Source organism: Lampris incognitus, chromosome 2 (genome assembly GCF_029633865.1).
Source record: "Lampris incognitus isolate fLamInc1 chromosome 2, fLamInc1.hap2, whole genome shotgun sequence".
Classification (NCBI taxonomy): domain Eukaryota; kingdom Metazoa; phylum Chordata; class Actinopteri; order Lampriformes; family Lampridae; genus Lampris; species Lampris incognitus.
In genome coordinates this window covers 13765655-13792426 of record NC_079212.1, presented here as the reverse complement: position 1 = coordinate 13792426, position 26772 = coordinate 13765655, and the positions used below count along the sequence as shown (strand labels likewise).

At 47.1% G+C, this 26772-nt stretch overlaps 1 long non-coding RNA gene across 1 annotated transcript; it reads left to right on the top strand.

Moving 5' to 3' along the window:
• Window positions 1-20504: 20504 nt before the first annotated feature.
• LOC130133266 (uncharacterized) lies at window positions 20505-26237 on the top strand. The gene is made up of 4 exons (XR_008813413.1): window positions 20505-20536; window positions 25093-25147; window positions 25763-25853; window positions 26121-26237. It is a non-coding gene; the product is annotated as an uncharacterized LOC130133266 (long non-coding RNA).
• The last annotated feature ends 535 nt before the right edge of the window (window positions 26238-26772 follow it).

The following is a 26772-nucleotide window of genomic DNA, read 5'->3' as shown; positions in this document are numbered from 1 at the left end:
GTTTTACACTTTTCACTGGAATAATTTCATGGGATTACGTTGGGGTGAGTGAGCACAGGGGTGAACTGCTTCCCCATAAATGTCTCTTACTGTTTTGGACGCATCAGCCAGTGTGTGTGTGTGTGTGTGTGTGTGTAGCACCTTGGTGGGTAAGCCCACCTTTGCAGCAGTCTCTCTAATTGAGTCCCCCAGCAGTCGAAGCCGTCACACCGGTAGGCGTTGGCGACGGCAGGCGAGCCCCCTCGCTCAAAGAGCACAAGGACGGCGAGGTATTGGCGGAGTCCTGGGTGTTTATTTATTCATTAACGGGTGATGTACTGCTCATTTCAGCCTCGGAGGACAGTCTGCACCTCCTGAGGGTTGAGACAGAAATGCACATTAGAATTCTGCTCTGTGTTTTGCATACGGGACAAAGATGGGGACAGACGAGCTTGCAGCGCTGGATCTGCACAGCTTTGTGAACAGGTTTGAGACGCGCGTGGCGGTATGTCAGCAGCACCTCAGCCCCACCTTGAGTGAGCGAGACTGTAAGGACAGCGGGAGCCGGACGGAGGGAGAAAGAAGGGTGGAGCGGGTTGCTCGGAGGAACCGTGGCGGGCCAGATCCTGTATTGATTGGTTTGGTAAGAGAATCCTCGGGCCTTAGTGATGCTGCTTAATAGGAGCTGCCTGAAAACAGGCAGATCGCATCAGCCGGATTCAACTCCCGAGGCTGCCTCGGCCTTTAAAGTGATAGCTCACGGCATAAATAAAAGCATCAGCAACTGAGGCCCTAATCCGTTTAAAAGCATGGCGGCATCCGGCTACTGCTGAGATCTGCGAGCCTCTCACTCGAGTCCGGGACTCGCCGCCAAACGTGCCACCTTTCTCGGTGAGGAAAATTACACCGACTCTGCCGGGGAACAAAGTTAAAATAAATGTCAACGATGGGTGACATTTTTTACAGTGTGTTGTTTTTTTTTCCTTCTTCTTCGTTGCAGCTAAACGCGTACCGCGCTTTGAATATCAGATGGGGATGCTTATCACTTAGTCGCTTCAACCTTTCCATGTCGACATCTGAGTAATTACTACTACTCCTTCTAGCTACGTAGCCGGGAGGAGGTTGGAGCGCCACCTACTTCTGTACAACACACATCGCCTGATGTCGAGTTAGCGAGTACGTATGCGGGCACGCCAGGCGTGCGTGCGAGCATGTGTGCGTGTGTGCGCGTGTCTGAGCGGACGCTGTGGTTTGTGCGTTTGCCGTAGTCTTTTCATAGCATGCGAGCTGCCTGCCTGCCTGCCTGTCTGTCTCCAGTCAAGTCGAGTCTCTCGGTGCGACTCCAGCTTCAGAGACGCTCGCTGCTATTTTAGGAAGCAGCAGGTTGTGTGATAAGCACGGAACTGAAAAAGTGACGCACCTGGGGTTGAGCTCTTTCCTTTTCGTTGTTCCTTGAGAACGTTGAAAATACCTCCGCCTGCCAGTTTCCTCCCTCCTGCCACCTCGCAGGTAGACGTTAATTAAGTTAAGTTAATTAAGGTCTCTCGGCAGAGGCTAAAGTGAGCGGCCACAAGATAGTCGTGCTACATGCAATCTTTCATTTGTTGTTTTTTTGTGGGGTGGTATCTATCTCTACAACCACAAGTTTTGGTTTTTTTTTCCCATCGAAGACACCCATCGTACTGCATATGAAGTGTCCTGCTGGACTGCAAGGCAAGGGGCCTTCACAGAGGGTCCGATGGGCATTCTGATGTCCTGCATGTTGAGGTTTTCCAAACTGTTACCAGTTTAAATCATTTTGAGCAATTTTGATTCTCTTGCTGTGCATGTAGTATGTGTTACTGAGAAAAGGGACCAGTCTATTTTGGTCTGTTTTTTTTTTTGATTATTTAATTTTGTTATTTATGTATTCACCTCCACATGAAAGAGCTGAGGTCCCAAATGGCTCTCTCTCTCTCTCTCTCTCTCTCTCTCTCTCTCTCTCTCTCTCTCTCTCTCTTCCCTCTCTCCCCTTGTCTGTCTCTGGCTTTCTGTCACCCACTCTTTTACACAAGCACGCAGAAAAACCAATACAAACGCACATCTATTTAACTGTCCTCTATTTGTTTCCAAACTGATTTTCTTTTCATCTGATGTGGTCTATACATCGTTCAGCCTCCACCTCTCTCCCCCCTCCCCCCCTCTCTGAATTGACTTGGGGTTTTGTGATGGAAGATGAACTCTTTTTTTTTTTTTTTTTTAGATATTGTTGATGTAAGGGAGTGACTTTGTTAATATTGTCAAAAGATGTGTCATTGTTACATTTTGTTTTCCTGTTCAATAAAATACTTTTTTTTAATAACCCCCCCCCCGGCCTCTCACCTCTTAGATTTCCACTGATGCAGTTCCCATGAAATTCGACATGTGATTGTGTGTGTGTCTGCGTGTGTTTGCGAGTGTGTTTGCGCTCGTTTGATGAAAGCGCCTGCTGTGTTGGTGGCTTCCATCCACCCGTTGATCGATAGTGAGCTGTGCTGTCAGCATCGCGGCTGTCATGGAATCACTGCTAACACAATTAACTGAGGCCAACACTAACCCAATTAACTGAGCCCTACACTATATTAACCCAATTAACACTGTCATACACATGTCTGTGTGTGTGTCAACATAGGGGGCCACCAGGCCAAACATCCAGCATGAATCACTAACAATATGATTAATCCCCACCCAAAATGTGGCGCTCTATCAGTAAAATATTCCTCTCGCTTGTTTGCCCTTGTGAAAATGGGGGGGAAAAAAAGAAAGAAAGATAAATGTGTTGTGACTTCTGGGCAGTAGACCTTTGGTTGATATTAAATTGGATGCCGCTTTTATTTTGACTGTAACAAAGGAGGAAATTGTTTAGGGTTTATGGGACAGGCCAAACGTTCAGATATTCAGGAAAAGTGCAGAGGAGGAAAGTACCAGTACTTTTTTGAGTGTACAAGAATTATAGTGCTTTTACTCCTACTTTGAATTGGTTTATAATACTGTATTCTTCTTCGCTATTTCTATTTCAATAACTGCTTTGTTGCAGCTAGAAAAGCGCTATAAAAATGCAACTTGATTGATTGATTGATAGAGTCATATCAGAATGTTGACTTAACGGTGCAATCCTCTGCAATGTATTGATGCACACAACGGCTGTGCAAGAATTCGCAAACGTTGTTAGCCTTATTACTTGCAAACAAGAAAACCGCACCACTTTCAATTGACCTTTCGCAAAGTACCGCCCCAGAACGGTGCTTGTCCAACCCTACCTTAGCAACGGTCCGTCAAGCTTTCAAACACACAACAAAATGCTGAAACGGTGTGCCTATGGGATCTGCAAATCAGATACTAGATATCTGAAAAGTTTGGAGGGGGTGTAATTTTTCTTTCCCTTCCTGAAACCCAGAACGCAAGAAGCGCAATGTTGGTAATAGATTTCGCAGTATAGCAGACCCCATGGCTAGCTTAATCCATCCAAAATCAACAAAAACACCTGTCTGCTCCAAGCTAAGCTTGCTACTAGCTATTATTGATAGCTAATACAGCTAACGTATTATTACTGTTATTTTTACCCACACAATGCGCTGATTTCTTCCTTCATGTTTTGGTGTTTTCCGGCTACTTCCTGGATAGTTCTGCAATGCTTGACGGGCATAGCAACAGTAACTAAGGGGGGCGGGACTTTGCGAAAGGTCAATTCCTTTTGAGACTCACTTTGTCTCCATTCCCCCATTACACAACACCATGGTCACAGGGAATACTGGTTTCTGATTGGCCGGAGGGTATGTGTCAAAACAGTATAACGCGCACGTAGTTCGGCTAAAGTTTGTTCACTGTTCTGAATTCATGCGCCGGCCGCAAAGCTGCTATGTAACCATGGCAACACACCGGTTCAGCAGCAAGCGCAGAGAACATTCGAAGTTAGCATAGCGGCTAACTTTTGCTTCATAAACTTTTAATTCTGAGTCTAAAATGTGTGATAAAAAAATAATGTGAATGCTTTTATTTGAATTCTTTGTTAAGTGAGCATTGTATAAGCGTGATAAGCCACCCCAACGTGTGGGTTAAATGAAGAATTTCTTTGAATTGAATAAGTCTTGAGTGTTACCAATACCGGGTGTTGAGGATTTACATTTCCAAAATACGTTTGGTTTCTTAATATGTACATTTTGTTTGCCCAGGTTGTCTCCAGTGAAAGTAGTGTAACGATCACGGATGAATATATAGCGAATTCAGAGGGGCAGTCCGGGAACCGTCGCCACCGCGGGGACGCGAACCCGTATCTCCCGCACCGCAGGCGACAACGTTAACCAGTCGACTAAAGGGTCCGGCCCGTTAGCCAAGGGCTACAGTCTGCGCCCGTGAATTCGCTACAGCAGTTTTTTAAGAAAGAAACTCATTTAGTCTTACTTGAGTAATTTTCTTAATCAATACTTTTATTTATACTCAAGTGGATTATCACTAGCAATGCTTTTTAACCCAAGTATGCATTTTCAGTGCTTTTTCCACTCCTGGAAAAGTGTCACTGAATATTTATCACCCAGAGGTCTTTGAAATAACATTGAATGTAGCAAAATTAATACAATAAACAATACTACAATAAACTAATGAACTTATTTAAACCAGGTGAGTGATCACACTGTTATGGAAAAACATAGACCCTCCATCATCAAGTATGTGAATATAAGAAACGTCGATTTACCTTGGAGCACAGAGATTGACATTATTGAAGGGAGGCTGAAGTACTATATCATGGTTAGAAATAGTCTATATTTGGAACACCTTTAAGGATTTTTTAGAACAAAAAAAAAAATCTAAACGTCCTAAGAAAAAAAAATACACATCCTGCTTTATTTATTTATTCAATCTCAGAAACTATTATATTTGTTTAATCTTTTTTTAGCATTTGCTTTGCATTGTCAATCTCTGTAGCCTTAAGCTACTTCTTTGTTTTTCTTATGAACATTTTGTAACTAAACATCTCAGTGAATATATTGTTAGAAAAAGGAGGCAATCATTATTGTGCATTCAGTTCAGTATATACTATATCTTGGTCGTGCCAACTTTATGAGAAGTTCTTCACTGGATTCACCCCCCCCATAAATAAATAAATAAATAAATAAACAAATCACAACATTTTTAGAAGTGTCACCATGCGTTCAAGCGGGATTTTAATTAGTCATCTGTGACTTGTCTGCGGTGTCAGGTTCGGCGGGGTTCCGTGCAGTGTAACGGATGAGCGGGCGCATAACTTGGCGGTAGCGGCGCATTAACTCGGGTAGAATGGAGGTGTAAGGTAGGTGGCCTTGAAGATGGAAGTGGAGAGAAAGGCGGCGTGACTCACTCGGAGAGAGCCTGTATAGGCCACTCCACCGAGAGTCACCCACACTGCTCTGCCTCCTCCTTCTCGTCCTCTCCATCTGTGGCGCTATGGAGGGCGGGCGGAGTGACAGTGGGGAAGAGGAGGTGAACGTAAACGCGGGTTGACATTACTGGACTCACCGAGGGTGTTGGTGTTTCCGTAAGCTGCCATTGTGTTGGGACGACCTGGCTTTTAAGAGTGAAACCAATCGATGGCCTCCCAGTCTGTGGCTGGGAGGAGCAGGGGAGCGGTTCTCTTTCTGCACGGCCGTGATAACACTGCTCAACGGACACTCAGCCCCCTTTCAAATGGAAATGGAATATGCAGTAAAAATTAGACACGGGCATCTGGACAGTACTTAGTGCCGGGTGGAGAACGCGAGAGGGCCGCGCAACGTCCGCTGGGTGTGTCTAGCTATGGGTTGCTTAAGCTCAGCATTTGCAGGGCCTCCTGAGGTCCATTAATTCAGTGTACCTCTTTTGCCTGCTGAAAAAATTAACCTTTTAACCCTACCGAAGTGCACACGTGCGCACGTACGGCAGCAAACATGCATGCATCCTCGTGGATACGAGTTGAATTAGCAGACTGAGTGCGTTGCATATCGAGGCATCTGAGATCGCCCTGCAAGCTTGCAGATGCAGAGAGTGACTCACCCAAAACCACGGGGGCGGAGATGTGCTACAGTACTACGTGCTACTGCGAACATACAGTATGCACCCATCACAGAGCAAGCTGTTCTCCCCATTCTGGATATATCTCTCTCTCTCGCTCATTTCCTTGCTTGCAAACAGACAAAAATACAAACAGATACATATTAAGGACGTAGATTTGTACTGTAAATCGCTGACACGGAGAGGCTAAAGGCTACAATCAGACTGAGCACTGGACCGAGCCACTGAAACCCCAGGAGAGCGGTTTAAATCACTCATAGATGCTGCCTGCCCTACAGATTAAAGTGGAGGGGAGTGATTGCGTGTGTGTGTGTGTGTGCATGTGTGCGTGTGTGTGCATGTGAAGGGGGATGTATTCGATCCGTGTGTACATTTGATCCATCAAGGGAAGATAGCCATGTCTATGGGGCAGTAAGCGCACACGCTTTGGTGTTCATGCGTTTCTGTGTACCTTTCAGGGGGTAAATCAGTTGAAAGGAACTGTTAAGGTAGTTATATGTGAGTCTACAGGCGGACTTGGAGATTGTGAATTGTGTCTATTTTCTTTGTGTAGCTTTGCGACTGATCATCTTTGGTCAGGGATTATATGGGAGTGGGAACAGTGTGCAGATTTAGAATAGAGTCTGTGTCGTCTGCATTTAGAAAGCATTTGTTTTAATTGTGTGTGTGTGTGTGTGTTTCAGCTATATTTGTGAGGACAAATATACGTTTTTAACCACAAGAGTATAGATATTTTTGCAAAGTAAGGACATTCCTGCGAGCTGTTTTAGGGTTGGTAACCCCTCAGTGTGATGTAGTACTTTCCTTAGGGGGTGGGGGGATGGGGGGAATAGTAACTAATATGGAGGTAATAAGGAAGTAATTATTTGTTATTGGTTACGTGCCAGTTAGCATCTGAGTGGGCGCTAATCAGAAATGCTTCCTCATGTCATTATGTAAGTGGTCAGATTCACAGATATCCAGGAACTCATCCTTAGATGCAGGTTCATTAACATGGTATCTAACCATCTGTACTGTAAAGTGTTCACAGATCAGGTCAAGGCCAGGGCAAGTAGCTCTGATGGTTAAGGGTTTGGTGCTAGGGAATGAATGTAGCTAACGAGGAGTCCTCACAAGTGTAGGGAAACAAACGTGTGTGTGTGTGTATGTTTATATTTGCATTGGTGCGTATGTACGGGTAAGACTTCCAAGGAGTCCATATGGTGTCAGGGGTGATAAATATGCCCCTGGGGCCGTGCTCAGCAGCTGTTCCTGGACAAATTACATCACACGGTGAAGCCCGGCCTTCCCACTCCCCCCAGTATTACAGAGGAGCTGTGCGTGAACTCTGACAGGGGACGTGAGGAGAGGGTCAGCGGGCCTCCTGGTGCCATACACCATAAAACCAACACATTAAACACAAGAACCCCCCTGTTCCATGCGGCACCTATTCTCTCCCCCATCTGCATGAGAGTCGGCATTATGTACTCATTACTTTAACACAAACACTGTCTGGTTAACAGCTATGAAGTGTATCTTCTCCTGGACCGCCACCTTGCCGTGGTGGAGAAGCATGCGTGTACTAATCATCCCAAGAGCTATGCGGTCCAGAGCTTGGCCCCTGGTAGGGTCACCCAAGGTCAAGGGGGAGGTTCCGGATGAAGCGCGATCCAACAAAGACCTCAACGGCGGAACTGGTGGAAGAGGTCTCCAGGCCACAACGGCAGTGAAGGTGGATGAAGGCAGCAACAGAGGGTGGTCGCCAATTGCCTCTGTTCTCCATGCCATTGGACTCTGGCCACCCCCTGCCAAGGACCGTGTGGTGGCTGCAGGAGCGTCAGCTTCTCCACATAAAAAGCTGTCACGCACAGGTGTCCTCCCATCATGCAGCTCCAGGATTGGCCTCTACGCCCACCTGAAGACCCAGAGGGACCCAGACCAGGGATGGTCATACTTGACCCCAAATGGCCGCCGATGATGATGATGATGATGATGATGAAGTGGGAAGAGCAAAAGGTGGCAGGCACAACCTCAATAACATCCGAGGACTGAGAGTGCTGTGACGCCATAGCCCACAAGAGCAAGACTGTATAATGTGCTTGAGATGCCCTCTTCCGCAGCAAGGTGAGTGTCAGGTATGGATAGCGGAGATTAACTTAAAAAAAAAATGAAGAAGGAAAAAAAAAACTTCCTTTGCCACCATATTAAGTTAGATAGGATCAAAAAGTGCACAGCTGGCCTAGGGGGAAGATAGGAGAACTGATTTCTTCCCTCTTCCTCTCCTTCTCCTCCCTCTGTACTTTGATCCTCACCTCCTGCTTCATATCTAGGGGGCTGCCATGTTTATGACAGCTCCCCCAACCACCACCACCACCTCCCACCCACCCACCTTCTCTCCCCCTGCGTGGCTCTTGTCTCTCTCTTCATCCCACTGTGTGGCATGGCGTGTCACTGGTTCATCTTTTCTTAGACGGTCCTCCGGCACACGCACGTGCACGCACAAACACACCCACATGCCAGCGCGAGCGCCGGACACGCCCATTTCTCGCTTTTACAGCGGTGGAGTGAGTGCGCCAGGCATCCGTGATGAATAATTGAGTTTTCTGGCTCTATGCAGAAATAACAATCTCCCCGCACAAGCGTGAAAACATCCCTCATCATCCGAGACCTGGGAACCGCTGCTGGAGGTGTGTATGTGTATGTGCGTGTGTGGGTGTGTGTGTGTGTGTGTGTGTGCATGTGTGTGGGTGTGCGTGCACGTACGTGTGGGCGGGTGTGCGTGTATAAAGACACGTGTTCCGACTTCTGAATTGTTTGAGAATAAACACTTTAGAGCCCCATCAGATGACTTCCGACTAATTAATAATTAATGATTAATAAAAGTATCGGATGTTGCGCAGTAGCGAGTCCGACCGTCTCCGCTGGCAAGTGAGAGGCGAGGTCCCTCCTTCCGCGTGAGACAAGCGCGCGAGGCCTATTTTTACAGCGCGGCTTTGATTGTGGCCGCAACACCTCTGGAGATTATCCAAGCTTTTCTTTTCTTTTTTTTCTTTTTTTAATCCCTATTACTATTATTGGAAGAGCGGGAGGGTTTTTCAGCGTAAAGACCGGCCTGATGTAAATCAACGGCGAGGCCCGGCATATATCCCGCGCCGCGAGAGGCTCCCAGGAGACCTCTGAAGCAATCAGAGCTGGTGGCGTGACAAAGCTGAGGGAGCAGAATCGCAGAAAACTGACAAATAAGGCCGAATCTGACAGCTGAATTCTCACAGCAGCGCCGCGGTTTGACAGATCCTTCTCCCGGGGGGGGGGTACATGTTGGCCCGCGCAGCGGCGCCATTCATGAATTGTTTCACGCCGTTACAGTGGGAATGCTCGGATAGGGGTGACTCTGTATGACTTGGTTTTATTCGTCGCAATTATCCCGTTATCTCATACGGATAGGCGCGGACTGAAACGTATAACGAGCTTGGCAGACGGCGTGTACAGTACGGTGTGAGGGGAAAAATGGGGCTGCGCGGGTTTCCTCCGGGCGCTCCGGTCTCCTCCCACCAGCAAAAAGACATGCGTGTTCGGGTTAATACTCCCGTCTGTGCCCCTGAGCAAGGCAGTGGAAAGAAGAGCCGGAGTTGGTCCCCGGGCGCTGCGGCTGCCCGCTGCTCCTATACAGTAGGATGGGTTAAATGCAGAGGACACGTTTCATTGTAAGAATACGGCTCGTTGTTAGAATACGATGACAGATAATGTGGCTTTCCTTCATTCAAACGCATCCAAGTGTCCACGGCTAAAGGTTGTCTGCTGGTACAGTGTACGGGAGAGTAATGTGGACCTGGAAATAGCCAGCTGTTGGGTCTAAGAGCTCAGAGCCACACAGTGGGGGACGGCCACAGATTAAACAGAAATCCTACTGATCCAGCCCACACTTTTTACCATCCCCCCCCCATCTCTCCCTCCCTCCCTCCCTCTCTCTCTCTCTCTCTCTCTCACACACACACACACACACACACACACACACACACACACACAGAGGAGGGAGGGGGGGGAGCCATAAAGAGGTTGCTCTATAGCCACTTAAGCGCTCCCAAACCGTGATGGTGAAGACGCCTGGTCCATCCGCGGGACAGGCTGCCATCATAGCAGCTACTGATGAGCCTGGAAGGAAGCGGGGGCCAAGAGGGGGGAGGGAGGCTGGATCTGTGGGGTTAAATCTGGGTCAGCTCGGCCCTGGGTTCAGCAGCTCCCGCCACGGTTATAGTTGGCTGGAATGGATATTGGAGTCATGCTGACAAGAGAGGAGAGAGGGAACGAGACCAAGGCAGAAAGAGAACAACAGAGAGGCTCGTTTTTGTAGAATTGTGCCTCTCAGTGTGTTTGCCTATGTGTGTGTGTGTGTGTGTGTGTGTGTGTGTGTGTGTGTGTGTGTGTGTGTGTGTGTGTGTGTGTGTGTGTGTGTGTGTGTGTGTAGGTATCTGTGTCTGCATTTCTGCATCCTTGTGTACGTTTGCTGAAATTGCGCGACAACGGGCAGTAGCAATTCCCGCCAGCTAGCGCTCGGCCACCACCAGCCACCCCCCTGCAGGCCTCCACCTCTGCTCCGTGTTGCCCACGTCGCTCCGTACAGGGATAAGTCTCTTTTGCGGAGAAATTGTCATTAATCCCGCTCTGCGCAGACGAGCCGGGCAGAGCTAGGAATATCAGAACATGTGGGGAGAAATCCCACCCCCCCCCCGATCATTTGAAATCCCGTTTGGATGTTTCACCACATTGCGGCTGAGAGATTGAGCCGTCCCCTTCTCCCGCATTCTCCCCTTTTCCTGTCTCGCTTATTCTTTTGTTCTGTTGTTTTCTCCCCGTCTCCGTCCTCCTCTCGCTCTCTGCGCGTCTTGTCTGTCTCTCCGTTTGGCTCCCGCTCCCTGTTTTCACCGCTAGCTTGGGGATTGGGAGGGTTCCTCCAAATTGGCACACAGATGAATAATGCATCTGAAGCAAAGGCAAGAGAGCTGGGGTTGGATATATCTGTCTGTCAGCCTCTCTCTTCCTCTGTGTTACAGTTACACGGGGGGAGAGGCTGATGCTTCAGAGGCGAGAACTGACGAATCTCCTCCTAACCTAGCTTTCCGTTTACTTTTCCTCCCCTACCGCCCTCCATACCCGCCGTTATCTGCGTTTCTAGTCAACGGAAGTATTCGCGTCACAAAGGATGGCTGGTAACATGCACCTGAAAGATTCATACGTGTGGTGAAACATTCTCCGGCCATCGTGAGTTTCGCATGGGGCCCGCTTGTTGTTTTGCAACAACATGCATGCATAATACATGTGTGGAAATTTGATTTCATTTGATTTTCTGCTGCTCAGTGTGCGTTTATGTCTGTGAGTGTGCGCGTATGCGCGTGCACGTGGGTCGTCTGAGTGTGTGCGTGCGTGCGTGCGCGTGCATGGCCACTGTTCCTAAACTGCAGCGCTAAAAAGCAAACTGCACTCTGGAGCGTAGAGCTCACTGTGGCACCATCATTAAAGTAATGAGCAGGAAGTTAGCGCCGACGCTAACCACAAACAGCCAGAGAGAGAGAGAGAGAGAGAGAAACAGAAACAGTGGGAGAGAGAGAGGAGGGGGGGGGAGCGAAAGAGAGACCCCCCCCTCCCCCCCAATCCCATAAGGATTAATCTTGAATCCTGAGTGTTGCATCTTACTCATTCTGGGTAATTACGTTGAGGCAGCGGAGAGGGGAAGAGGGTCTCGCCGTGCCCGAGTCTGTAACCTCGACGTAATAACCAACTCCTGCGTTCGCAGCTCATGTGGTCTCTCGCCAGAACTGCCTCTCCACACTCGGGGAGACGCACAAAGATACAACAAACTGCGTCTAATCTGTTTCTCTTGTTCACTAACTTAATCTGAACAACCCCCCCACCCACCCCCACCCATAAACAAACATACCCATACAGACACACGCTATTTCTTTCTCTCCGTCTTTCACACACACGCACACACACACACGCACGCACGCACACGCACACGCACACACTTACCTCTCAGGTTTTTCATTTCCATATGTAAATACCAAGAATAAATGGCCCCATTCAGCGTTGGGTTTCAGGGTATGTACTCTAACAATGTTGTGTTTATCTTGCCTTATCATTTAGCCTTTATTTGGAGGGGAGTGGGATTATTATTTCCCCATCCTGAACTCATTGGTGAAAACACACAGACCCACCCCATATTACACCACCCCCAACCCATCCAAAAGGCCCCCCCCAACCCACTTCCTCCTCCCCCCACCCTTTTGACAAAGAGACTCTTTCTCATACACACACACACACACACACACACACACACACACACACACACACACACACACTCACAGAAGTCTATTAAGCATACTCTGCGGTTGTTAGACGTGGGATGAATTCAGCTTGTGACACAAAATGAGCCAAATGAATGGAGGGTAAAATGCGATGTAACTAAAGATAGCACAACACTGCTGTTGTCATGAGGACACGGAAGGTCACGTAAGAGACAACAAAAAAAAAACCCCCCACTTCTCAGGAACTTCAGATTCCCTTGTATATTATTATTGTATTTTAATTTGTACCAAAATGACTTTAATTGTATATCGTGTAGCCCCCCCGGCTCAGCCAGGGAGTCCCACTGAGATCGGAGACCTCTTTGACATGGCAGACCAAGCCAAGAAGAACAATGTTACAGTTACAGTTTCATTTAGCAGACACTTTAATCCAAAGCCACGCACATCTGAGTTGATAAGAAAGGATCTAGTCAGGAGACAACAACACATGCAAGTGCCAAAAAACTAGGTTCAAGTCCGATATGACATAAGCGTCAACCGGCAGTGCACAAAGGCAACAGGTGCATAGAAGCGATTTTTTTGTATTTTCATTAATACCACCAGGTGTGGAGGTGTTCGTGAAAGAGCTGGGTCTTTGGCTTCTTCTTAAAGTTGGAGAGGGACTCAGCTGATCGAATGGAGCTTGGTAACTCGTTCCAGCTTCGGGGAACTACAGAAGAGAAGAGTCTGGCTAGTAAATTAGGGCCCCGTTGTGACGGAAGTGCCAGGCGCCTTTCATTGGCAGAGCGTGGCGAGCAAGACTGGGTGTAGACCTGAATGAGGGGGGTTCAGGTAGGCGGGAGCTGTTTTAGTTGCTGTTTTGTAAGCGAGCATCAATGTTTTGAATTTGATGCGGGCAGCAACTGGGAGCCAGTGGAAGGGTATGAACAGCGGAGTGACATGTGCTGTTTTGGGTTGGTTGAAGATCAGACGCGCCGCTGCGTTCTGGATCATTTGCAGAGGTTTGAAAGTGCATGCAGAGAGACCTGCCAGTAAGAAGTTGCAGTAATCATTGCGTGATATTACAAGAGCCTGTGCCCGGAGTTGTGCAGCATGCTCAGACAGGTAGGGTCTGCTTTTTCTGATGTTGTACAGGGCAAATCGGCACGACCACAATCGAGGCCACGTGAACCTTAACGGTTAGTTGGTCATCAATTATGACACCCATGTTTGGGCAGAATTTGCCGACATGAGCTGGGTTGATCTGAGCTGGGTATTGCCCTGTTGTATGGATGAACTGGCTGGGATGACAAGGAGCTCAGCCTTAGATAGGTTGAGCTGGAGATGGCGGTTTTTAACCCATGCAGAGATATCTGCAAGGCATGACGATATCCATGCCGAGGCTGTGAGGCCACCTGGTGGGAATGATAGGAAGAGCTGGGTATTGTCAGCATAGCAATGGTATGAGAAACCATGGGAGCGGATGTTTGCACCAAGTGAGGTGGTGTATATTGAAAAGAGGGGGGGGCCGAGCACTGACCCTTGATGCACCCCTGTGGATAAGCCGTGCAGTTTGGACACGTCTCCCCTCCAAGATACTTTAAACGATCTCCCTGAGAGGCAGGACAAGAACCAGCGGAGGGCAGATCCTGAGATACCAAGCTCAGTGAGTGTGGAGAGGAGGATTTGGTAGTTAACCGTGTCAAAAGCAGCTGAGAGATCTAGTAGCAATAAAGCTGAGGACTGAGCAGGAGCTCTAGCCAAACGCAGCGATTTCATTACTGACAGGAGTGCAGTCTCGGTAGAGTGACCTCGCTTAAAGCCAGACTGGTTCGGATCGTACAGATTGTTCTCAGAAAGGAATTCAGAGACTTTTGTCATTCATGATGACAAAGAAAAAGTTGCAACAACATGCAGCAATGAACTGTACATAAGCTAAAATGCGTCTAAAATCACACAGGATCTTACGTGCGGTTACGCACATTATAAGTCATTCAGCGATTGTGATGGTGCAGGTGAAGGGTCCTCGAGTCTTACTCATACACTTTCTTTTAAACTAGGGAAGGATCTCCGAGTATCTGCAACTGTAGAAAACTATTTTTACAGTATTTCTTTACTCTATAATGATATATATAGGATTTTCTTTGTTACGTGTTGATGTGAAATCTGTTCTGATGACACTGAAAATATATGAATGTTAATTCTGCAGAAGTTGCCTTGATCGCATTCTTCGTTTCTACACACACCAACCATTTTTGCTCTTGCTTCAAAGGACATATTGTTTGCCTAGCACGGCAGGTTACGTTCAATCATCCCTTGTCTCACTAGTTGTAACAGGTCAGATAAGGATAGACACTAAGCTTCAAACTGAATATGTAAGTGTTATCACACGGTATTAGTCCTACTCGGTTTGTCTATATGGAAGCGTGTGAGGCTTACAGATGGGCATGGAAGCCAACAGCTAAACTGTCAGAGGTTAAGCCATGTCCCCCTCCCACCTCCGCCACTCACTGTCTGCTTCCCTCGCTTTCTCTGCCCCTCTCTCTCTCTCTCTCGCTCTCCTTTCTCTTCTCCGTCTCCCTCCATAACTCCACGTTGTTTTGCACGGTGCAGTGGTGTCCCGCAGGGCCACAGATTGCCATGGACATGGTGTGATTTCTCCTCTCCTCTCAACTGTAATGTGCCGTGGGCCTGGCCTCTGATGAACTCACCTCGGTGTTCAGAAGACATGTTGTCCTCTACATTCTTTCATTCCTTTCTTTCTCCCTCTCTCGTTATCTCTCTCTCTCCTCATCCATTGCTCACGCTGTCACTCACTTTCTCTCTCTCTGTCTCTCTCTCTCTCTCTTTCCCGTTTATTTCTGTCTGTCATTTATTACATGACCAAACTCCAAGAGGCAGCATAAATTGGTTTTGAGGTACGGTGACTAGAGATGGCCCCTGTGCAATTTTATGTGTTGTCATAGGGTGGTGTTGAATAGTCTGCAGTTATTTAAACAAAGGCTTTCCTTGAGGAAAGTGAGTCGTCCATAGACACATACACACACACACACACACACACTTGCACAGGTACATGAATACAGCATGCTAGTATCTCAGGATTTGCCGCCTTGCTGCGTTCCAATGAAAAAAATCACCTAGCTGGATTTGGCCTAATGTGATGACAGAAAATGAAAGCGGTGCTCAGCAACATGGCACAGACACACCAGCCTCGTGTGTGTCTGGCTACAATTAGGCAAATTGCATGGACGCAGGTCGACTTAATCCAATGTAAGGGAAAAGAGGCTTTTGGGGAGTCTGCCGTTACCATTATGGGATAACAACCGGCAACCTGAGACTGGGGGATATGATGGAAAATCAGACCAGACGAGTGCATACACTACATGCAGTTGTAGCTGAGCTGTGAAGCCAGGGGCCATGAGGTGTTGGTTAGAGTGGAGGACAAGGGAATGTGCCTCATCGCCAATCACATGGGTCATGTGGCATTCTGGTGATGGAAACATATATCGAATGGGCATTAACGGTGTCAGTTGTCATCCTACTGACATATGATGGGATTGTGTAAGTGAGAGAGAGAGAAAGAGACCTGTGTATCCATTGTGTGTGTGCGTGTGTGAGAGAGAGAGAGAGAGAGAGAGAGAGAGAGACAGAGAGAGAGAGAGAGAGAGAGAGAGAGAGAGAGAGAGAGAGAGAGAGAGAGAGAGAGAGAGAGAGAGAGAGAGAGAGAGAGAGAGAGAGCATTGTTAGGCTACTGGTTGCCCATGTAAGTTGGTCCCTACCAATTTTTTGATTTGCCTTAAGTCATGTTTTTGTACCAGCCGCATACTCCACAACACTCAAACTGTAGTGTTAATTCACTTGGTGCTTACGGCTGGCTGTCGCTAACTACTAGAAGAAACTCTCGTGCAACTTGTCACCATGGCTGTGCCAAAAGCAACGCAACGACACTATTCACAAGCATGCAAAAAAATACATAAAAAATAAACAGCAGCTGAATGACTGCAACTGTGGGCAGCTCAAGTAAATTGGCCCTTGTTGTCATAACTGCTTAACTATACACCGCATATAGTCTCGCTCCCAAATGGCCCTCGGCTGATGCCGAGTAACGCCTCAGGAAAAGAAAGAGAGCAGGCAGCCCGAGTTGGAGGGATGTATAGTAGTTCACTCTCTTTCAGCAGAAGTCATTGTAATATTGATGCTCTTTTACATCGCTTCAACAGCCCTCGTCAGAATCCTAATTGCAGCAGCAGTAATCATCAAAAAGTAACCGTAATTAGGTGACTGTCACGCGAAGGTAGCATCCTGGCCCCATTATACTCGTGATATGTCAATACAACATAAAGATTAGACTTGAATGCATCAAACCAAACCCCAAACTAACCCCACGGTTATCTCCCAGCGCGTGTAGGTAGGTAGGTAGGTAGGTGTATGTGTGCGTGTGTGTTTGTGGTGTTATTTATGTTTGTTATGTGAAAATTAGGTGTGTGTATATGTGTATGTATATTTGGGAGCATGCATCTGCTCTGTGAGGTCTCAGAGGCAGACAGAGGAAACCTTCCACCCTGTGGTCGTGCTACATCTCTACATCCTGCTCTCCGATTTACGCCCTTCACGCACCCTGTTCTCCGATCTCTGCACAGCTCTGCTGCCTGCAACCGCCCCACAGCCCGTCTTCATCTCAGCTCTCGCTCTCGCTCTCGCGCTCTCTCTCTATATCTCTCTATCGCTCTCTCTCTCTCACGCTGACCTCATTATCATCAATGGCATCAGCATCTGCGCTAGCGTTAGCAGCAGCAACCATCGCCGTCAGTCATCAGTCAGCCGCAGCATTTCTCGAACATCCTCATTCTCCCCCTACCGCTTTCTCCAACTCATCGTCATAATAATCATCATCATCATTATTGACGTTCTTCGCTTTCTTTCCTTTTCTTCTTCTTCTTCTTTTCTTGTTACTCTTCTTCTTCTTCTCCTTCCTCTCCAGCTCTTTTTCTTCTTCTTGTTAGTAGTATTATCGCCATTGGCACTGAAACGATTAGTTGATTAGTCAGTCGACAGGCCATGAATGGATTATGATTTTGCTAATCGATTATTGTTTTAGACACTTATAAACATTTGCTGGTTAAAGCCTCACAAATGCTGAAATGTCGATTCATCGATGCGATTCGTGTCAAAATAAAATGAAAGCTTTAGGGTTTTTGTTTGCAAGACTACGTGGACCGTTCTAAGACACCACTTTGGGCTCTGGGAACTTATAATTGTCATCTGTTGTTATTGCTGATATTTTATAGACTAAACGATTCGTCGATTAATCGAAATAATGATAGATACATTAATCGATAATGAAAACAAACACTGGTTGCACTAATCACAATCCTTCATCCTTATCATCAGTTCATTCATAAATTTGTTCAAATTGAAAACAGATGCTCACATAGAGATAAAGATCTTTGCGTACTAAACCTTTAATGTTCGTGTCACTGCCAAATGAAACACAGTTAGAGCGCCACGCGTGACAACAACGATCTGCTTTTCCCACTGCGGTGTCTGATAAGCCGCCTGAGACCTCTTTTCACATGACTTCTGGTTTTACTGTCAGGTATTGTAGACGTAGTAATTCAGGCACCCCGTCCTTCATTGTATTTAGTGGTATCTTGGACCCCCACCCACCCCCACCACCACCTTTCATATATTTCTCTGAATATTTCAGAAGGGCCTGACAAAATGCAGGGAGAAACAGACCGCTGATGACCTCCTTCTCATCCCCCCCTCCCACTTTATTTCCCCCCTTCTGCATATTGCACAGCCTCCCATTCTTCCCGGTTGTCTCGCAACCTCTCGTCATCCTCCCCGTCACATCACACTCTTCTCCTCTCTGCTTTCCTTGACTGTTTACCACTCCCTTCCTTCCTCCTTTCCCTCTCCATTTCAAAATGTTCTCTCTCTCTCTCTTCCCCCGCTCCATCTCCCCCTCCGTCTCTCTCCCTCCATAGCACTCTTTCATTCTCGGTGTAATTTTCCCATTCCGTCACCCATCCCTCGCTGCTCTCTCGCATTCTGGTTCCTCTTTATATCCATCCATCCTTGGTTTCTTTCATCTCCGTTCCCTGCCTCCCTTTGCTTCCCTCGTTTCTTCCCACTCATTTGGACCCCCATGTTCTCTCTCCCTCCCTCTCTCTCTCTCTCTCTCTCTCTCTCTCTCTCTCTGTCTTATCCTTCCCTTCAGTCACTATCTCTGTCTTGCGTGCTTTGTCTCTCCCCATTTGTTGTACTCTGTCTGCCGGTCTGTCTGTTCGGTAAAGGATGGTCCGAGGCCTCTGCTCTACTAATTCATTCGCTGTGCATTGCTTCTTCACATATCTGCAGGGTCAGGCAGAAAGAGGGAGAGGGGGAGAGATAGAGAGGGAGAGAAAGAATAAGAGACAGAGAGAAAGCGAAAATATATGGGGGGTGAGAGGAGGAGATCTGGAGGAAGAGAGAGGGACCAAGAAAACAAGACATAGAAAAAAGGCAGTTTTATCTCCAAGAAACAGAATGCCACAGCCAGATCCTGTGGTGGCATATTCCAGGCTCTCTCTCTCTCTCTCCCTCTCTCTCTCTGCGTCTCTCTCTCTCTCTTTCGTCCACTCTTATTCTCATTGTCACACAGAAATAATTGTGCTCTCCTTCTCTCCCTCACGACATGTACAAGCTCTCTCTGACCTCCTTTTGCTCACTGCTCTTTTGTCATTTCTATCCATGGTTCTCAGCTCCTTCTCTAATCTAGTACTTTTACCATGGTGCTGCTGTTTTCTGGTTTAGTGAAGGAATGCATCACAGTCATACATATATATATATATATATATATACACACATATATATAAATGGATGAATGATGAAACAATAAAGCGTTCTGTTGAGATCCAACCTATATAACACGTTACTGCATCTTGCGCAGATCTTGCCACCATACTTATTTCTCTCAAACTCATCCTACAGAGGACCCCAAGCTTCCCAAGCAACTCCGCTGACGATGTGCAGGTGGTGGATTGGGCACCAAAACACTTTCTTAAATCAGTTTTATAGCGCGGTGGCGTTAAAGCTGCTTAACCACCAGACGTGCACATATCCCTGAACATTTACACCATTATCATGAGGAATCGTCTTTTCTTGGTCCACTGTACTGCAAATTGTTTTTTTTTTCTTTTGAATATGAATATTTCTGGCAATAAAGGTAATATGAACAGAGCAAAGTGTGCAATGTATTTTTATTGCAGTCAGTTAAATGGAAAGGCTGACACGAACATGTAGGTATGTATGTATTATTTTTATGCTTGCTTGCTTGCTTGCTTGTGTGTGAGATAATGAAAAACAACAAGACGGAGAACAAGACAAAGGGAAGGGAGAATTATAAGGTTCTGTATGTGTGCTGTGTCGCAACACAATATGATGTTTGCAGTGCAAGCATTGCAAGGATGTAGGCCACGTGTAAAAAAAAAATGCAAATCATTACTGAGTGATTGTGCTACTTGTTATTAGAATTAAATAAAAAAAAGTCTACTGACAGGAAATGAAACACAGCACCGGAGGACTCGGTCCATCTATCATGTGTGACGTCAGCCACAACTCTGGGGACTTGCGTTGGCCATTCCTATTAAAATGATTCTGTAGAAGAATTTTCTGGCATGTGGATCCAGAATATCACTGGATCTTTTTTGGCATTAAAAGAAAATATGTGATAGCAAACATTTCGGAGACTCTAAATTTGCCGCCTTGTTGTGTGCTCTATTTTGTGCGCATGATTCTGCTCGTGAGTCAAAAATAGAAACTGATATGTCACAAAGAGACTTTGACAAAAAGCCACAGGCAAAACAAGTATGCTTGCACACTCGCGCACACTCACACACACACACACACACACACGCACACACACCGTTTCTCACCTAGCTCTCCTCAGCATATGCCTGCTGTCTTCCTGCTGTTTTTCATGTTGCTAAAATGGCTCACATTTCTGTTCTCTCTTCCACCCTTATCTCCGCAGGTTTTCCTGAGCACACCGTCTGTGTGAGAGCGTGCACTTGAGGCTGAGTGTGAGTGACAGTGAGTCTGTGTGTGTGTGTGTGTGCGTGTGCGTTAATCATGTCTATGGTGGATGACGGTGGGGGGGCCAACCTCTGGGACCCTCCCTACAGTAAAGTGCTTCTCTTGGGAGCCATTGCAGCGGCCTCTGCCTTCGTGGTCACTATACTCATCGTCCTCGTCTGCGTGGGCTGCCAAAGGTGAGAGGTCACTGAGTTATGCTAAGGCCATGTCACCCGAAATATGAGAATGGTAGTGTTTGGACAGTGACAAATCAAAGGAACGTGCGGTTTTATGCCTCTGCTACCCTTTTCTTTCCCAATTCATCCACATCGCCCACTCGTTCCCTTTCATCTGACTCTCCCCTTCTTCTAAACTCTGCTTATCCCTCTTTTCTTTTTGCTCTACTCATCTTCATCATTTCTCTCAACCCCTGCTCTGAGCGGAGAGGCAGTAATGAATGTTAATGGGTGCAAGTGTCAGATCAGATGAATGCTGTTTGCTGGACCCTGAGTAGACAGGCCCGAGTCAGGGCAGCCTCACATGATCCATCTTCAGCAGACTCCATAGCAGACAAAAGCAATGGAATACCCTGCGGTTTAAAGCGGATCAAAATCTTCGGCAGGCAAGAGCAATGGAACAGCCTGCGGTTTTTCAGAGCCCTCAGGGACCAATCAGACGCTGCTCTGTGGCTTTGTTGCCATGGGCAACACAGATAAGGATGTGGAGAAATGTCAAGACAGCTGGTGTCATGAAAATAAAAGCAAAGAATGTTAACATCAAAGAATAAAGTATTCATTATGTCGATGTAGTGTAGGATCTGATTCTTAAACCTCACTTTGTCATGCACTCGGTTATGATCGGATATGAGCTTGTCGGGTAAGCTACACCGCTGCCATCAATTTAGGATTTCCGTCTTAAATCAATAGCCTCCCTGGGAGCTAGCCAGTTATCTCCCATAGGTTTACACTGAACTTGCAATATAGCCTTTGCCAGTAGGCATCGGTGAGTCAAGGAGTGCTGATTCTCTCTGAATGACTGGAGTCTATGAGGCTAAAATGCTAAACTTGTCAATTACAAAGAACATAAAAATCCCTCAACACATTTCAATTTAGTAAATATTAGCACCCATACTAACTGGTGTCTAATTCTAGTTTTTTTCTTTCCAGCCTGTCCTATAACTGCCTCGTGTCAACACAATGTTGAATATAGCAGTGGTAGCATAACAGCTAACTGACTCTGACTGGTTGTGAGGCTCATGAATATCAAAACATACAGCTGATCCTGATCCTTGGGCGGCACGGTGGCGCAGTGGTTAGCGTGGACGCCTCACAGCAAGAAGGTCCTAGATTCATGAATTACTAGGTACCTAGGTGGTACTCATTCACACCCTGGTTACATCCCGTATTGACTACTGCAATTCTATCCTCTTTGGTCTTCCCCTCAAGTGTCTTCATAAAGTTCAATTGGTCCAGAATTCAGCTGCCCGTATCATTACCAGAACTCCTTCCATAGATCACATCACTCCTGTTCTTCAGCAACTCCAATGGCTCCCTGTTGAATACCGTATTGACTTCAAGATCCTGCTCCTCACCTTTAAGGCCCTTAATAACCTAGCTCCTTCATATCTTTCTGAACTCCTTCATATTCACACGCCCTCCCGCACTCCCAGATCCTCTTCTGTTCGCCAACTCACTACACCATTGGCCTGCTTGACTACCATGGGGTCTAGAGCCTTCAGTAATTCTGCTCCCCGCTTATGGACCTCTCTCCCACAAGACAATCCCAACACTCATTCTCTTTCAACCTTCAAATCCCATCTCAAAATGCACCTTTTCAAACTGGCTTAGATTCAGTCTGATCCACGCTTCATTGTGTTTTGTGCAGATGATGATTTTATACTTATCTGTTGTATTAACTTTTTATTGTCTACCCTGCTTTGTTTTGAGTTTATGCTGTCTGATACAGTGCTGCTTGTGTTTTACTGTGTTCTGTAAGGTGTCCTTGAGTGCTCTGAAAGGCGCCCACAAATAAAATGTATTATTATTATTATTATTATTATGAATGAGTGTGTGTGTGTGTGTGTGTGTGTGTGTGTGTGTGTGTGTGTGTGTGTGTGTGTGTGTGTGTGTGCGTGCGTGTGTGTGCGTGTCTGTCAGCCCTGTGTGATGGCCTGGTGGCATGTCAGGGTGTCTCCCCACCTGCTGCCCAATGCCTGCTGGGATAGGCTCCAGCATCCCCACGACCCTGAGAGCAGCATAAGCGGTTTGGATCATGAATGAATGAATGAACAGCTGATCCTAGGCAGTATGATATATGATGCTATATAACAATGCCCACAAATTCACGAGTATCAATTAGCAAAAACACCGAAATTGCTCTTTTTTCCATGCAAATTAAAGGGATGGTTAACGACAACAACTTAGTTTTGTACAGCGCCTTTCAAGGAACCCAAGGACACTTTACACTAGATAAGAAAAAAGGAGATTAAAACAAAGATCAAAAGACTACAGACCATAGGCCTTAGTAAAAAGGTAGGTTTTCGGTAGTCTTGCTCTGCTGGAATCGAGTTGCAAAGGTTGGGGGCTGCCACACTAAAGGCTCTATCCCCAAAAGTCTGCAGGCTGGCGGGGGGCGGTAAGGGCACGGAGGGATTTATAGGTGAGAGGGAGGAATTTTATAGGAAATGTGGGATTTAACTGGGAGCCAGTGAAGGTGGACAAGGGTGGGAGTGATGTGCTGCCAGGGCTTGGTGCGGGTGAGCACCCTGGCAACTGAATTCTGCACAAACTGAAGCCTGTCTAGGGCTTTGCTAGGTACCCCAGACAGGACTCCATTGCAATAAGCCAGACAGGGGGGGGGGTGATGAAGGCATGGATGAGGGTCTCTGCCACAGAGTCTGAGAGTAATGGCCGGAGTCTGGTTACCACCGAACAGTGCAGCAATTTTCAAGATTGGATAATATCACTTTACAATATGGAAGCAGCGATATTAACAGCACCAGCAGCTGCTGCATGTGAGTTACCTTGCTCGTCTCTTAGAAGTGCTTTGTTAAATCCCTTACAATAGTCACAGATGTCAAGGGTTATCGCCATAGGTGTAGCTGGGATTTGATTGCATAGATGCACAGGTGTGTAGCTTTGGATGTGGCAATGGGTTGTTTCACAGTACCATAGAAAAACACAAGTAGTTGGTTATAATTTGTTGCCTTTACATGCAACAACAAAAGGAAATATGGAAGACCAGCACTGTTGTCCAGTTCATTGGGGGGTTTCAGAGGCCCCAAAAAGTCACTTGTTTTTGTTATTTTTTTTTAATGTTTTCTCAAGCCAATCATTTCAGAAGTAAAAGCAAAACCCAAATAAAATCCCTTTCAAATTTAAAGCAACTACTTCGTCCTTCTGATGCTGCCTGGCTATTTAGGCAGAGGATGGTAGGGCAAATAAAAAAAAAAAACATAATGTCAAAGGTAGGTAACATGACAGCTCAAGAGCTATGTCTCTCAAACAAAGAGGACGGTTAAGATGTACGATTGGTTCATTATGTAATTTCATATTAATGAACCTCGTTTAAACTCACGGGCTGTGTAATACAAGGCCAGCGTTATTACTATGAGATGATGTACCACAATAAATGTACGCCCAAGAACTTCACATTTGGAGCGATGAAAAAAATATCTCGGGTAGGGGTGTAAAAACACGACCCCCCCCACATCTTACCCTCGGCTACGCCAATGGTTATCACAGGATTCAACATCTGGTATGATCCGAGTCTAACATTTTTAGATTGAATGGCTGTTTCCCTTCGCGACTTCCTTTACCACCTGTACCACCTGTACCATGTTATTATGAAGACCGTCCCTGGGGAGCCTTCATCCCCTTCCCGTGGCTCCCACAGGATGTAAGGACTTCATGTGGTTAGGAATATGGCCGCTTTTACAAGGGGAAGGCAACGGCTACTTGCAGGAAGATGACTGACCGTGGCACCTTGAGGATGTGATATCTAACCACACCCAAGCTGGACTAACACCGGCGTGTTTTTGAGCACAGCTTAGATTTCAATTGCTGCTTCAGTTTTTTTTCTTCTTGGCTGCTTTTGGCTTTCGTTGAATACAGCGCAGTACAGCCCCACTTCCATCAGTGCATAGAAAGGGACGGGGGTTGAACAGATGTCACACATTCGCACCTGCACTTGTGAATCCCCCCCCCCCATCCTGTCACACCTGCAGCACTCGCTTCATCACACCCTCGCCATATCAACAGCTCCCTGTGGTCACAACCATCTCCAGGGACCCGGGATGACGCATAGCTCCACTGCTGATTGGCTCACAGCCGAATGGGACTGTTTACCATCTACGCTCATCGTAGAGGCCGGCAAAACGAAGGGAATCATCAACAGCTTTGAAAAGCAGTTCTCCGTCGCGTTTGGACACGAGTGTAGATTTTGCCTGGTGGTGGTACGAGAGGGAGAAAAACACACAAGCACACACAAAACACACACCATTTAAAAACCCACTTGTAAAAAAAAAAAACTCCTCACAGGAGGACATCCTCTGCCTCGGCAAAAGAACTGAGTCACGCTCTTTTTTTCCTGACTTGTTATCAAGCAAGGTCCTCTGTGCCCCCGCCAGTCGGTGTGATAGTGTCTGTACACCCTGAGTGTGTGTGTGTGTGTGTGTGTGTGTGTGTGTGTGTGTCCTCTCTCTCACCATCGGCTCCTATTGACCTTCCTCACTTTGGTGACGTGTCGTCCCCAGAAAGAGCAAGAGCAAGCACCCCCCAGCTGGAGAGAAGGGGACATCTGTAAACATGGTGAGACACCCTCTCGTTTTGTTTTTTTTGGGTTGCTCTCCCTCCCTCTAATGCCCCTCTGTCCTTCCCTTCATCCTCTCTTCATTCAGTTATGCGTGTGAGTGCGTGTGCATGTGTGTTTTTCTGTCTGTGCATGTAAGTGTGTGTGTGTGTGTGTGTGTTTCTCTCTGTCTGCACATTTAAGTGTGTGTGTGCATGCGTGCATGTGTGGTTTTGTCTGTGCATTTCAGTGTGTGTGTGTTTTTCAGTCTGTCTGTGCATGTAAGTGTGCGTGTGTGTGCTGTCTGTGTATGTCAGTGTGTGTGTGTCTTTCTCTGTGCGTATGTGTGCGTGTATGTGGTTCTGTCTGTGCATTTCAGTGTGTGTGTGTGTGTGTGTGTGTGTATACATGTGTGTGGTTCTGTCTGTGCATGTAAGTGTGCATGTGTGTGTGCGTGCACGTGTGTGCTTCTGTCTGTCTGTGTATGTCAGTGTGTGTGTGGGTCTGTGTGTTTCTCTCTGTCTGTGCATGTACAAGTGTGCGTGCATGTGTGTGTGTTTTGTGTGCGTGCATGTGTGTGTGTGCCCCCACATTCTTAGCCACACTTCAGTGACGTGTACCTATGTGTCCAACAGCAGGGAACGCTCCGGCATCCTAAAATGAACTCCATGAGCAAATCTGATACGAGGTTACATGAGATCAACCGCCTGCCCTGCAACGGAAACAGTAAGATCCTGTCTGTCACCCCAACTACCGGGCTCCCTTATCACACATCCACCCACCACCAACACCACCACCCCTGACAACCACCTGCCCAAGAACAAGCATGGCTGCAGCACAATAAGACCACAGACCAGCCCGTCTGAAATGAATACTGCACACAAACATCATCAGTAGGATAAAACCAACCTTACTCTGCCCCCCTGCCCCTCCCCTCCCCTCTCTGTCTCTTTCCCTCCCTCCCTCCCTTCTCCTCTCTCTCGCTGGCTCCAGCTGTTCCTAAGAACCGTCCGGCCAGCATGGACCTCCTGCTCCTCCACAACCGGCACTCCCAGACAGACCTGAGGCCTTTGAATGGCCGCCAGCTGCCCCAGATCCCCACCAGCCCCCATGAGGGGGGAGGGGAGGGGGGAGGCGGCGGAGGGGAGACCAGGGACCACACATACACCGAGGTGGGCCTGCGGAACAACCCCACCCCCAACCCCCACCACTGCCTGGACGACGGCTTGTACGAGAGTGTGGGTGTGCGTGAGGGCGACGCGGACCCCAAGATGCCTCCCGCCCCGCCGCCCACATCGGTCAACACACCAGCCACCACCAGGGCCGCCCAGAGCCCCTCCTCTGCACAGGCCAACGGGGCCCGCAATGGCAACGGGCAAGGCAATGTATGCACCCCCAGACTGAAAACAGTTAACTTAAGTGTCGTGTTTTAACATGTTTTTTTTTAATTGAAACAAACTTCTGTTTCTATAATTCTGCACAAAACAGTACAATACAATACGATACAATACAATACGATAAGATACAATACGATAAGATACAATGTAATACAATACAATGCAATACAATATAAAAACAAAACAACAACAAAAAAGAACCAATGCACAACACTTTAGTATGCAATACATACATAAAAAAAAGAAAA